Source organism: Rhinatrema bivittatum, chromosome 8 (genome assembly GCF_901001135.1).
Source record: "Rhinatrema bivittatum chromosome 8, aRhiBiv1.1, whole genome shotgun sequence".
Classification (NCBI taxonomy): Eukaryota; Metazoa; Chordata; class Amphibia; order Gymnophiona; family Rhinatrematidae; genus Rhinatrema; species Rhinatrema bivittatum.
In genome coordinates, this window is record NC_042622.1 from 116,688,422 (window position 1) to 116,702,373 (window position 13,952).

At 41.6% G+C, this 13,952-nt stretch overlaps 1 protein-coding gene across 4 annotated transcripts in view; it reads left to right on the forward strand.

Annotated features, from left to right (window-relative positions):
* The window catches only part of DENND1A (DENN domain containing 1A), a 1,620,172-nt gene that overhangs the window by 1,441,720 nt on the left and 164,500 nt on the right, over positions 1-13,952 (forward strand). The gene's annotated exons all lie outside the window — the stretch shown is intronic.

Sequence of the window (13,952 nt, forward strand, 5' to 3'; positions counted from 1 at the left end):
GCCTCAGCTGTCGATGCCGATACGTCCATCGGTGCCGACGCGTCCATCGGCTCCACCAAGCCATCCATCGATGCCTTCGCTGCCTTCATTGGTGCCTCCAGTTATTCCTTCGGAGCCTCGAACAGGATCTTCAGGGATCCCACCGCCCTGTCCTCCTCTAGTCCCTAGAGGAGCAGGTGCAGATCCCTATGATACCTGGACTGATGATTCTTCGCCAGACACCGATGATTTCCCTTCACCACCTTCACCTACTGAAAGTAGAAAGCATTCTCCTCCAGAGGACTTTTCCTTCATAAATTTTGTGAAGGAAATGTCTGAATTTGTACCCTTCCAATTGCAGACTGAACAAGATGACAGGCATCAAATGATGGAGCTGTTACAATTCCTGGATGCTCCCAAGGAAGTAACCTCCATCCCTATCCACCAGGTTCTTCTAGATCTCCTAAAAAAGAACTGGGAACATCCTGGCTCTGTGGCTCCAGTCCACAGGAAAGCTGACACAACCTATCTCGTTCAGTCAGCTCCAGGTTTTGGCAAACCTCAATTGGATCACCAATCTGTGGTTGTCGAATCTGCCCAGAAAAGAGCAAGGAGAGCAAAACCTTACACTTCCTTTCCCCCAGGCAAGGAACAGAAATTTCTAGATGCCATTGGTCGCCGTGTCTTCCAGGGATCAATGCTCATCTCCCGAATTGCCTCTTATCAGCTCTGTATGACCCAATATAATAGGGTCTTATTTAAGCAGATACAAGATTTAACAGTCTCCCTGCCTCAGCAATTTCAAGAGCAACTCCAAACTCTAGTCATCAAGGGTTTTGAGGCAGACAAGCATGAGATACGATCATCTTATGATATCTTTGACACTGCGACCAGGGTATCTGCAGTTGCTATCTCGGTAAGACGATGGGCCTGGCTCAAGTCTTCCGACCTTCGCCCTGAAGTTCAGGACAGATTGTCCGACCTCCCTGTGTAGGAGACAATCTGTTTGGCGAGCAGATTCAACGGACGGTGGCGGAACTAATGGACCATCATGAGACCCTGAGACAGCTCTCTCTCATGCCTTCTGAATACTTTTCAAATCAGCCTTTTAGGAAAGACTCTAAGAAGTCATTCTTCCGCCCGAAGAAGTCCTACCCGCCACCAACTAGAACCCGTTCTTTGAGACCGTTCCAGAAAGCCCAGTCTCGTCAGACACGGAAACAAAAACCGCAAACAGCCCCTCAGCCGGACCCTGCTTCCGGTTTTTGACTCTTACATAGAGAGCAGCAGCCAGCTTCCATTGCCCCACATACCAGTGGGAGGTCAATTGTGCCTTTTCAACAACAGGTGGCAATCATTCACCTCAGACCAGTGGGTCCTAATGATAATTGCTCAAGGTTATCATCTGAACTTTCTCTCCATTCCACCGGACTCCTCACCTCTACTGACGTAGAGAACATCTGACCACTCACTGCTCCTGGAGCATGAGGTCTCCCTCCTCCTCTAGTCCAGAGCAATAGAACCAATGCCATACTCACAACAAGGCCTAGGGTTCTATTCCCGGTACTTTCTAATCCCCAGAAAATCAGGAGGCGTTCATCCAATTCTGGATCTATGTGCCCTCAACAAGTACCTCCAGCGAGAGAAGTTCAAAATGGTAACCTTGGGCTCTCTTCTTCCTCTTCTACAAAGATGAGACTGGCTCTGCTCTCTAGACCTCCAGGACGCATACACTCATATCGTGATAGTTCCATCTCATCGCAAATACCTGAGGTTTTTAGGAGGCCCCAAGCACTATCAGTACCGAGTGTTTCCATTCGGCCTTGTGTCTGCACCACGAGTCTTCACAAAATGCCTCATTGTAGTTGCAGCCTTCCTCCGAACTCAAGGTGTTCACATCTACCCCTACCTAGACGATTGGTTAATCAGGACTCCCACTCAGCAAGCTGCTCTGTCATCCCTACATCTTACTTTACACACTCTAATTTCACTCGGATTTCTCGTCAACTAAACAAATCCTGCTTAGTCCAGTCTCAAATCTTATTGTTTATTGGGGCAGACTTGGACACCTTGCAGGCAAAGGCTTTCCTGCCTTGACAGCGAGCTCTCACTTTCATGTCTCTCGCACACCAGCTGCAGTCTCAACACCGCTTTCTCATCCTCCTGGGACACATGGCATCCTCAGTTCAGGTCACCCCAATGGCCCGTTTGGCAGAGTCATGCAGTGGACTCTAAGGTCACAATGGACTCAATCCATTCAGCCCCTGTTGACCATTGTCCACGTAACAGACTCACTCCGTCTGTCTCTCGCCTGGTGGAAAAATCAGATCAATCTCCTCCAGGGCTTGTCCTTCCAGGCTGCAGACCCTCAAATAACTCTCACCACCGATGCTTCCAACCTCGGATGGGGAGCCCAAGTGGCCGATCTGCAGACACAAGGATCTTGGTCTCCAGAGGAAGCCAAACACCAAATAAATTTCCTGGAGCTGCGAGCAATCAGATATGCTCTCAGGGTATTTCAGGATCCCCTCTCCAATCAACTCATCCAGATCCAGACGGACAACCCGGTGGACATGTGGTACACCAAGAAACAGGGAGGGAAGGGCTCCTACCTTCTGTGTCAGGAAGCTGCACAGATATGGGCGGAGGCCCTCTCCCACTCAATGTACCTCAGGGCCACCTACTTGCCGGGAGTGGACAATGTGTTGGCAGACAAGCTAAGTCGCACCTTTCAACCGCACAAGTGGTGTCTTAACCCCTCAGTAGTGAGCTCGATCTTCCACCAATGGGGTTATCCTCAAATAGACCTCTTTGAATCACCTCAAAATCGCAAAGTAGACAACTTCTGCTCTCTCACTTGCAGCCAACAATATCAGCCAAGAGACGCGTTCTCCCTTGCGTTCTCCCTCTCATGGGTAACCGGTCTCCTATACGCATTCCCTCCACTTCTCTCGAAGACTCTCGTGAAGTTACGTCAGGACAAAGGAACCATGATCCTGATAGCACCCCACTGGCCGCGCCAAGTATAGTTTCCAATACTTCACGTTCTCTCCATTCGCAGGCACATTCCCTCGGGAAAGGACCCGCTTCTAATCACTCAAAACGACGGGTGCCTACGCCACCCCAATCTTCAAGCCTTGTTCCTGACAGCATGTATGTTGAAAGGTTAATCCTTCAGCCACTTAACCTTTCTGAACCAGTTTCCCGTGTCCTGATTGCTTCACGGAAGCTTTCCACGAGAAAATCATATTCTTACAAATGGAACAGGTTTACGTCATGGTGCTCTTCTCAATCCCTTGACCCCTTTACCTGTCCAATCACGAAGTTTCTGGACTATCTCTGGCACTTGTCAGAGTCAGGTCTAAAAGCTTCCTCCATTAGAGTGCATGTCAGTGCGGTTGCCACCTTCCATAAAGGTGTCGGGGATGTTCCTATTTCAGTACAACCCCTTGTAACATGTTTTTTGAAGGACTTGCTTCACCTCAAGCCTCCTCTGTGTTCTCCGGCCCCTTCTTGGGACCTCATCCTAGTTTTGGGTCGGCTCATGAAACCACCATTCAAGCCTCTTCAATCCTGTGACCTTCGATATCTCACATGGAAAGTGATTTTCCTTTTGGCAATTTCTTCGGCTTGCAGAGTTAGTGAATTACAGGCTCTAGTAACCTATCCACCTTTCACTAAACTTCTGCAGGACCAGGCAGTACTCCACACTCACCCTAAATTCTTACCTAAGGTAGTTTTGGAGTTTCATCTCAATCAATCCATTATACTACCTACATTTTTTCCCAGGCCCCATTCCAATCCAGGAGAGCAGGCTCTACATACCCTTGACTGAAAACAGGCTCTAGCGTTCTACCTAGACCATACAACTGCCCCCAGGAAAAGCACTCAATTGTTTGTCTCTTTCCATTCCACCAAATTGCGGCAGCCTGTGGGTAAGTAGACTCTCTCCTCCTGGTTGGCGGACTGCATATCCTTTTGCTATCAGCAAGCGGGCATTCCACTTCAAGACCGTGTTAAAGCACACTCTGTGAGGGCCATAGCGACTTCAGTAGCACACCTACGATCGGTGCCACTTCCTGACATTTGCAGGGTTGCCATCTGGAGTTCTCTCCATACTTTTACAGCCCACTATTGCTTGGACAAAGCCGGAAGGCAAGTTTCCATCTTTGGCCAGTCTGTCTTGTACAACCTATTTACAACGTGACATACCAACACCCTTCCGCCTGCCCGGTGGGTTCAGGATGCCCTCGGCCAAATTTCATCCCAGGCCAAGTGCCTTGCATGCCTGCATACATTTGGTGCATGCTCGGACATCCTCAGCTCGGTACTCACCCATATGTGAGGACTACCATCCTGCTTGTTCTGTGAGAAAGCAAATGTTGCTTACCTGTAACAGGTGTTCTCACAGGACAACAGAATGTTAGTCTTCACGAAACCCACCCACCGCCCCGCGGTGTTGGGTTCGTAACATTTTCTTATTTTATTTTTGGCACTACCTGTAGCTTTTTAACAAGACTGAAGAGGGACCCCTGCTGGCTACAGGGTTAATGCCATGCCGGGCATGCCCAGTAGGGGCCAGTCAAAGTTCTGGAAACTTTGACAAAAGTGTTCCATGATTGGGCTCCATCCTGTGATGTCACCCATATGTGAGGACTAACATCCTGCTGTCCTGTGAGAACACCTGTTACAGGTAAGCAACATTTGCTATCCCCTGAAGCCTAAACTACCCAGCCACCCACTTGACCGTGCAGAAAACATTTTTTTACACACCCTTAACTGGTTTACATCATGTCTGTTTATATGTTCTGGGATTTTATTCTTTATAATAGTTTCTACGATTTTTCCTGACACTTAAGTCAGGCTCACTGTTTTACAGCCCATATATCAGGTTTTGGCCATCCTTGGCCATCTTCCAGCCATCCATGGCCAATGATGGCCATCCATCATTGTCCATCTTCCAGCCTTCAGGTACAACAAATGAGTTTAATGATAGGTTACAAATTACTTGCAATAGGTTTGAAATTTAATTTTTGAGTTATTTCTGAGCCCTGGAATGTATACCATCTGAACCAGGTGCTGCTCTTCAATTTGTCAGTCTGTCCTACTACATCTTCCAGGTTCACTGTGATTTGGGTCAGTTCATCTGAATCAACACAAGTGAAAACCGTCTCCGGAATGAGTATCTCCCCCACATCCTATATAGAAACATAGAAATGATGGCACAAGAAAACCAAACGGCCCATCCAGTATGCCCGGCAAGCTTTTACACTTATTTTGTTCTCATTCCTATCTGATACTCTTGGCCTTTATTAGTAACTTTTTGGTTCTGTTTACCTTCCACCCCCGCCATTGATGTAGAGAGCAATGCTGGAGCTGCATCTAAGTGAAGTATCCAGCTTCATTGGTTAGGGGTAGTAACTGCCGCAATAAGCAAGCTACTCCCACGCTTATTTGTTTACCCAGCCTGTGCAATTCATTCCTCCCTGCCATTGAAGCAGTGAGCTGCGCTGGATATGTATTCCAAGTGAAGTATCAGGCTTAATTGATTTGGGGTAGTAACCGCCATAACAAGCAAGCTACACCTATGCTTATTTGTTTACCCAGACTATGCAATTCAGTCCTTGTTGGTTGTTGTCTCAATATAAATTCTCTTTTCTTCATTCCCCTCCTGCTGTTGAAGCAGAGAGCTATGCTAGATATGCATTGAAAGTGAAGTATCAGGCTTATTTGGTTTGGGATAGTAACCGCCGCAACAAGCAAGCTACTCCCCCACTTTTTTGTGAATGCAGCTACTCTCCCCGCTTTTTGTGAATGCAAATCTTTTTTTCCACATTTCTTCTTGCCATTGAAGCATAGAGCAATGTTGGAGTCGCATTAACCATGTGTATGTTTATTGAATAAGGGTATTAATCTCCAGGTAGTATCTGTCATTCCCTCAAGCCACCCCCATGCCTCTTCTCTTCATTCACATCCTCTAGACTTTATGGTTCCACAGTGTTTATCCCACACCCTTTTGAAATCCTTCACAGTTTTGGTCTTCACCACTTCCTTTGGAAGGGCCCGATTTCGTCGCCGTGCATACTTTTACAAAATTTGGCTCCCCTGCATGCACCGCCCGCACATGCGCAGCCCACAGATTTTATACTCAACTGGTTCTTAATTCTTTAAGCGCACCTGATGCTGTACTCCTTATTTATACAGTGATATTTTTCACAATATAAAAAGTACAAAATGCATTAAAGTAGGAGGAGTTTTGTGTCACTGATCTACACAACATACTTTACACTCTCATCATAAAAGAACAATTCTAAAGCTATTTGAGAAATAATTACTGTAAGAATAAAAAAAGTCTTGATTGCAAAAGTCATAGCAAACCCAAACTAACTCTATTTCAAAATATTGCCTTAATAAGGTCCATAATAAATCAGATAGAGAGTCCACCTGTGTCCTATCACAGTAGCTAACATGATGCGATTACTCCTGGATGAAGAATCAAGCTGTTTTGATTGTATGACGTGAATTTGAAGCAAAGGTCATAACATACTGAAAAAGATGCTGCAGAAAGAACTCCAGGATAATATTATTCAAAGGTACAGTGTAGGAGAAGGCTACAAGAAAATTTCAATATGTTTGAAAAGCCCGTGGACCACTGTTAGGTCTATCATTATAAAGTAGTAACATTTTGGCACCACCAAGACAGTGCAGTGATCAAGACATACCTCCAAAATCAATAGCCATGGATTAAGGAAACTGCTGCAGAAGGTCACTATGAGGTTTAAGATCATTTTAAAAGAACTAATGAGGTGTCTGACTGAGACTGAGGAAAATGTTGACTGATCAACAAGTTCAAGATTACACCACAAACATGGCCTACATGATAGTGTGGCAAGAAGGAAAGCACTGCTGAAGAAAAGTCATATGATGTGCCAAATATCATTTGCAAAGACATGCTTAAGGAGCGCAGCACATTACTGGAAGGAGGTTTTGTGTTCTGATAATTGAAAGTGGAATTTTTTGTTCTCAATATTAAGCAGTACGTGTGGTATAATATAAACACAGCATATCATCATGCTAACAACATCCCTATGGTAAAGCATGGTGGTTGCAGCATTATGTTGTAGGGATACTTTGCAGCAGTGGGGACGGAAGTTTGTGAAGATCGAGGGAGAGATGGATGGTACAAAGTACAGGCAGATTCTGGAGGAAAACCTGTTCGACTGTTATAGACCTGGGATTCAAGTAAAGATACACCTTTCAGGAGAACAATGATCCTAAGCACACAGCAAAAGCAACAGTGAATGTCATTGAGTGGTCCAGTCGAAGCCCAGACCAGAATCCAATAGAAAATCTGTGGCAAGACTTGAAGGCTGCAATTCACAGACAATCCCCTGCCCACTTGAAAGAGCTTGAGCTCTTCTGCCAAGAAGAATGGGCAAAAAATGCACCATCTCGCTGTGAAAAGTTGATAAATTCTTATCCTAAATGACTCATAGCTGTTTTTGCTACAAAAGAGGCTTGCACCAACTAGTGCAGTCAAGAGTTTTTGTTTTTTTTAATTCTTAATTACTTTTGGAATTTTTCTATAATTGTCTTTTACGAGTTTAGAGTATGTTGAGCAGATTAGTGAAGCAAACTCCCACTTTAATGCATTTTAATTTGTATGTTTTAGATTGCAGAATGTGACAAATGTACAAGGATGTGAAGGCTTTTATAAGTTATTATATGCATTACTTGTCTATTTATATGTGTTACTTGTTCCCAAGACCTCATATCTATGTTGTATATTTATGTATGCATCATTTCTGTTTATTTATGTAATCAGCTTTGTGCTTGCCTTTAGAAAAAGATGTGTCAAATATTTATAAATGTTTGCCATGTGTGAGAGAGTGTGCAGAAAAATTCCCTAAGACTACCTTAAAGGACTGGGTACAGCTGTCTCGCCCAGACCTCTCAACATTGAGACCTGCAGAGAATCCTGGGTGAAGGGCAGAGCCCTTCACCAGAGAATAAGACCGCAGGGCCCAGAAGGGTTAGAAAAACCCTGGGGATCAGAGGGAGCTCCCATATGCAAGGACCTGCTAAAGGACTGTGCAATACTTGAAGTAAGGTGAGAAGCCAGTTAACATCGAGGGGCACCCTGCAGCGCTGCTCACCCCACAGCCATGAGAAGAGAAATGAAAGAAACAGCTTAATTTTCATCAGGAACTGGGAAGAAGCAGCGATGTGAGTGCTGCGATCATGAGACCCGCCCCCTCAGGATGTCATTACCATTGGACTATTAAGCCCGCCTCAACACCAGGCGTCGCGCGCCGAAGGGGCACTCCCCTTTGTGCACCCCTTCGCGCAACCCTTTGTGCCACCTTTTCATTTTTTAACTTCTATGTTTCTTCCTCTTTTGTTTACTTTTCTCCATGTTTTTCTTAATTGTTATCCCTTGTTAACAATTTCTTTGCTATTAATGTTCAATGTATTAGACAAAGGAAACATTTTTCCTGCATCTTCTGTTTTAATGTAAACCGGTATTTATTTATTTATTTATTTATAACTTTTTTTCTACCGAGGTTCAGGTAACAGAGTTACTTATCACACCGGTTTACATTCCAACAGGCAATAAATAATGACAGCAAATGTCTTACAATGAACAAGGATGAGAACAACTTGGATAAACATAACTAAAAAATAATGTGTACAGTTAAAAGGAGAATGACTTGAGGGATTTCGAGCCGGCTGGGGAGGGACGTTGACTAGTGGAGGGGGAAAGGGAGACAAGTTACTATGTCTGATTAAAGCATGAACATAGGCCCTGGATAGATTTATGATTAAGATTTATGATTTATGATTAATGATTTATGATTAAGATTTATGATTAAGAGGTATGATTTGTATATTATACAAGAATGTCAGTATATAAAAATTAAAAATAAATAAATAGATAAATTATATTGTTTATTTTGACTCTTGAAATGAAAGTGTGCTGCCATAATTGTTTTTGAGTTTGTTTTCACTGTAAATAAAGTGCATTTAAGGAACAGCCAGTCTGCCTCCTCTTTCCTCTGGCTGTTATCAAGCTGCCTGCTGCTCGAACTACCACACCATGATTACAAAGATTTCCAGATCTTCAAGGTTTCCTTTTGTGATATTAGTGAATCTAGTGCAAAACAATAGCAATACTGCTGTATTTACAAAATTTCTATCCATCAAGGATCACCACATGTTGTTCTTTTGATTCCTAATACTTATACCACCAAGCTGTATCTATGGAGACAATGTTGCTAAATGAGAATACGAGTGTGTAGTAGTGGGAAGAAGGAAAAAATAAGGCATTTTATTTTTGAGTACAGGAAATAAACTGATTAGTTTTAAGTTTGGTAAAATAGCATGGTTACTGTACTGCTATGTATCAAAGTGGATTAACAAAGGTCAAGAAATCAGTTGCAAGTGATACCTTTTATTAGACTAACTTAATACAAATAACTTTTGAAAGTTATACTTCCTTCACAGACCTGTGCAAAATGAGTTGAGGATAATATTGTCTGAATATGCAAATTAGGTACTCAAATGTTTACATTCCATTTTCATAGATGTTGCTGGGCACGATGGGTCTTGGTCTGACCCAGCATGGCACTTCTTATGTTCAAGTTCTTTCCCAGGTACAAACAAGATATTCTAGACATTTACAGCAAATCCTGTGTTGGTCAATGATGGACAAGGCTGTGGCATCTGCACAAGTATGTCACCTAGAGCTGAAGATCAGTCTTTTTGCCTTTCTTATTGATGAACGAAAACTCAGCTCATAAATCCGATGTTGAAAGCTTGACCATGGAGGCACACCAAACATTGGTGACTAGGCCTTTCCAAAGAGAGCCTCAACCTCTTCAGCTCCTCTATTGGAGGACAGGCCTAGGAGTTGAGAGATATCTCGTTCTTCCCACTCACAGCGAGATAAAGGATCTAAATGGTTGAATGTGAAGCCAGAGAGTTAATGCCATTCATTAAATGAAGGCTCTGAAGCCTCAACACATCTTTTTAACACACAGGAGATTCTGCTTCCTTCAAAGCAGACACATTTGAAAGAGAGCTCTGCCTTTCAAGTGTTGACAGTGTTGCACTGATCTTCAGAATTATAGTCTAAAGCCTTTGATGGCAAGCTCCAGAGAGCCATGGAGGAAGTATATTTCCCTGTAAAGCTGACCTCCATGTTGTCATCAACACTCTTTGAGGTGAATTTGGGCAGCATACCAAATGCTTCAAGGTCCCAACACTGAGTACCTCATCTCCACCTTGGTGCATTGAGCAGTCCTCCTGTTTGAACCTTTCTTTTGATGTCAAGCATGCTGGCGCTAATTTAGGACTGTTATCAAAAATAGGAATAGTATTTGTGTCATCCACAGTAAGTAAGAGTCGAGCAAGTTCATAGTGAGAATACTTTTATCTCTCAACATTACTCAGTCTTGAAATCCAAGGAGCCAAGTTTTGGGCTCCAAGATCTGTGAGGTTCTAGACTTCCATTCAAACAGTATTTTCAGAGTCATTATCTGAAGAGACTGGGATCTTGCATACCTGCCAAGTGAGTACTGTTTCTAAGAGAAATATTCAACTGATCTCCCATCAGCCTTCATTCTGCTACAGGCCAGAAATAAATCTCTTTCTGAAGACCTTTCCTGCTTGTTTATTTATTTATTTTTCAATAGATGGCTAAAGTTATCTTTGAGTAGCAGATTGAGGGTCAAACCTGTGCACCTCTTCTTGAAGTCATCAAATACTTGGATGTCTCTAGGAAGTTGGTGGCAGTAATTATTTACCTTTTCTTCCAGGATGTACAGAAAAGGATGTGGTAAGTCCTCACATGCCATAATTTCTGTTTGTAAGAAGGCAGGCACAAAGAATCATGTGTAGATATCTGAAGATTTTATTAAGCCCCGGTTATTGCACCAGAGATTGGTGGTCACATCCATCCAGAAAAATGCCAAGGTGTTGAGAACATATACCTCAGTTCCCCATAGATGTGACTGTCAGTCTCTGCACATCTTCGCAAAGAAATATTATCATAATCCTATGCTTCCTTTACCTTTATAACATTTTATAAAGGGGGGCCCAACATCAGGGATCGAGTGGTCCATGCAGACATCTTGAGAGATGCCATACACCGGAAGAGTGCCCAAGGACAGCACTCGAGAAGCAAACAGTGTAATATGTGCAATTTTACAATCGAGGGAACACAATGGGAGGACCCAGTGACAGGGTATAAACTGACAAGACGAGAAGATACTAATTGTTCATCTAAGAATGTGGTGTACTTGATACAGTGTCCGTGCCCAAAGAATTACGTGGGCCGAACGGCACGTATGGTTAGGACCAGGCTGACGGAGCATAGATCACGTTTAAATACCAAAACACTGGAAGCCCCCTTGGTCCAACACTGTGTGGAAAAACAGCATTGCTTTGAAGATTTACATTGGAAGGTGATAGATAACTTGGAAAATAAAGAAGGAGATGTGAAGAAATTATTAAACCTCCACGAACAAAAATGGATATTTAAGTTAAAAACCATAGTACCATACAGACTGAATGAAGAGATTGAATGGATGTCACTATTATGACAACCATCCAGACTTTTGATAGGAGAATAATGGGTCATATGTTATTGGATGTAGACTAAGGCATGTGAGAAACATAACTCTCCATTGGTGGAAAATCAAGTCAAAGACTCAGTTAAAAGCTGAGGAGAAAACCAGCGTTTACAACAGGATTTGTTAGCGACAAGAAGCGACCCAATGCTGAGGAGAAGAAAAACTCCCTTGAAGAAGATAAATGTAGTTGGGTTTGTTTTTTTTTAATTTATGCATTTTAATATTAACATTAAGAGAATAGACTTACAGATCTCTTTGTTTGATAGAGGAAATACAATAAACTCATATGCAAAATACATTTATCTGTAAACAGAAAATACATTTGAAGAAATCCACAAGAAGTAAGAAAGAATCAAAGTGGTTAAAGGAAACCTATTTGAATATCAAATAAACAATTGAAAGAAGATTACACCTAACTTAAAATTATTTAAACTGCCTCTGTTTCCACGACTGGGGACTCTCGGGTTAGAGAGTCCAGAAACAATCTTAATTGCATTTCCTCAAAGAAAATAAATTTCTGGTTTTGATGCGTAACCTCGCATCTACATGGGAATTTTAAAAGCATCTTCCCCCCCCCCCCCCCCCCCCAATTTTTCAATTTCTGCTTTAAAGGCTAGAAATTTTCTCCTTCTTAATTGTGTAGATCTAGAGAGATCTGGATACATCCATATTGGTGCCCCATGAAAATTCTCAGTTCTTTTCCTCATATAGAAACGAAATACCGCATCTCTATCCAATGCAAAAACAAAAGTAATATGTAAAGTTGCTCTAGAGGAAATTACTGTTTCTGCTGTAGTTTCCAAAACAGCAATCAGTTTAATTTGGGATTCCTCTGATTTTTTAGATAAATGTAGTTTATCGAAACATAGCCATGTTGGGAGATACGAAAGAGAAAGCTAAGTAGATCGGGAACACATCATTAAAATCTATCGATGTTGGTGAAATAATTGTGAATCAAACGTTGAAGACTTAGAAACGGGTCGGAGTGAAAGTGAAAGATAATAAACTGGGAAATGTATTTCAAGCATTTGAGAGTCGTGGTGATAAAGACATTGAAGGCTTAAATGTTTAACTGGTGGCCTAGGTGTATCCGGTGAGAAAAGTTTAATAACTTCGGCGAGACAAAGGAACGGGAGGGTGGAGTAAGCCGTTTTAACCATTAGCGGCTGGGTATCGTAAAGAATTAAGATGGCAATTTTGGGACTTTAAACACATAAGCTGCAAGCATGTTGCAATTATAATTACAAGTGAGTAGTTGAGGAGTTACAAGCATCGTGGTTGCGATATACCAGGTGGAATAGAAATTCAAGACACCGGGGACCCGCTTCAAATGGGAAATAGAATAAATTGACTCAAAGTCTAATAGTATGCTTAAATGTAATTATACCAGATTTCATAAACATCTGTTAATCATGAATGAATAGGGATAGTCCACCAGTAAGCGATTTATCAACAAGCTGTTTTTCAAATTTAATAGCATGCGTGCAATTAATCAAGAGATATGTTAACGGAGTGATGATTAAAGAACTTTAAACTTTAAATATTTTCTTGTTTGATTAAATTATAGTAAAATAAATAAAAAACTGGTAGGAGGAAGGTCGGTTTATGATTACAATTGACTAATTGTCTGCATACAAGGCTGGGGACAGCAGGTTGCAGTTTCGTATGAAACCTTCCTTATCCTACGTTCAATATTTTTTTTGGAATGAGAATATACATATATAAAAATATAAAAAATTAAAAACATAAAAAAAAATTTGTATTTGAGAAGTGGGGAATAGATACGGGTGGTAATTTATACAGTTGTCCCTACTTATAGCGGGTAGTGATTGGATATTTGTATTTGCTAGCAGAGTTTCTATATTGTCAATGTATTTATTCTATTTGGTTACCTTTTGTGTATTTTTATTTTTTAAACCACTTAGAATATTAGATAATCAGAATAGAAATCTTTTAATATATAAATTGATAAAATAGTACTGATATATTGAATAAGAGTTGCCTGAAAGATAGATAAGCTTTTGTTTTATTATTCTTTGTCCCTTTTTTTAATAAATTCAAAATTGAGACATATTAATATGTCTCTTAACATAGCTCGGCAGTATGATAAGACTTTGAAGAGAATAGGTTGGAAACAATTTTTAATTTTCAAAGAAGTATTTGAAAAAAAATCTTTTATAAAAATTGAAAAGGAGTCACATGTATAACCTCGTTATCCACTTTTTATTATTTGTGTAATTTGTGGATTCATTGGATTTGTTCAAATAGTTGTTTTAATTTATATCATGGCATTTCAATGGATAATGACACATCTATTATTCACTTCTTTGACAGATCAAA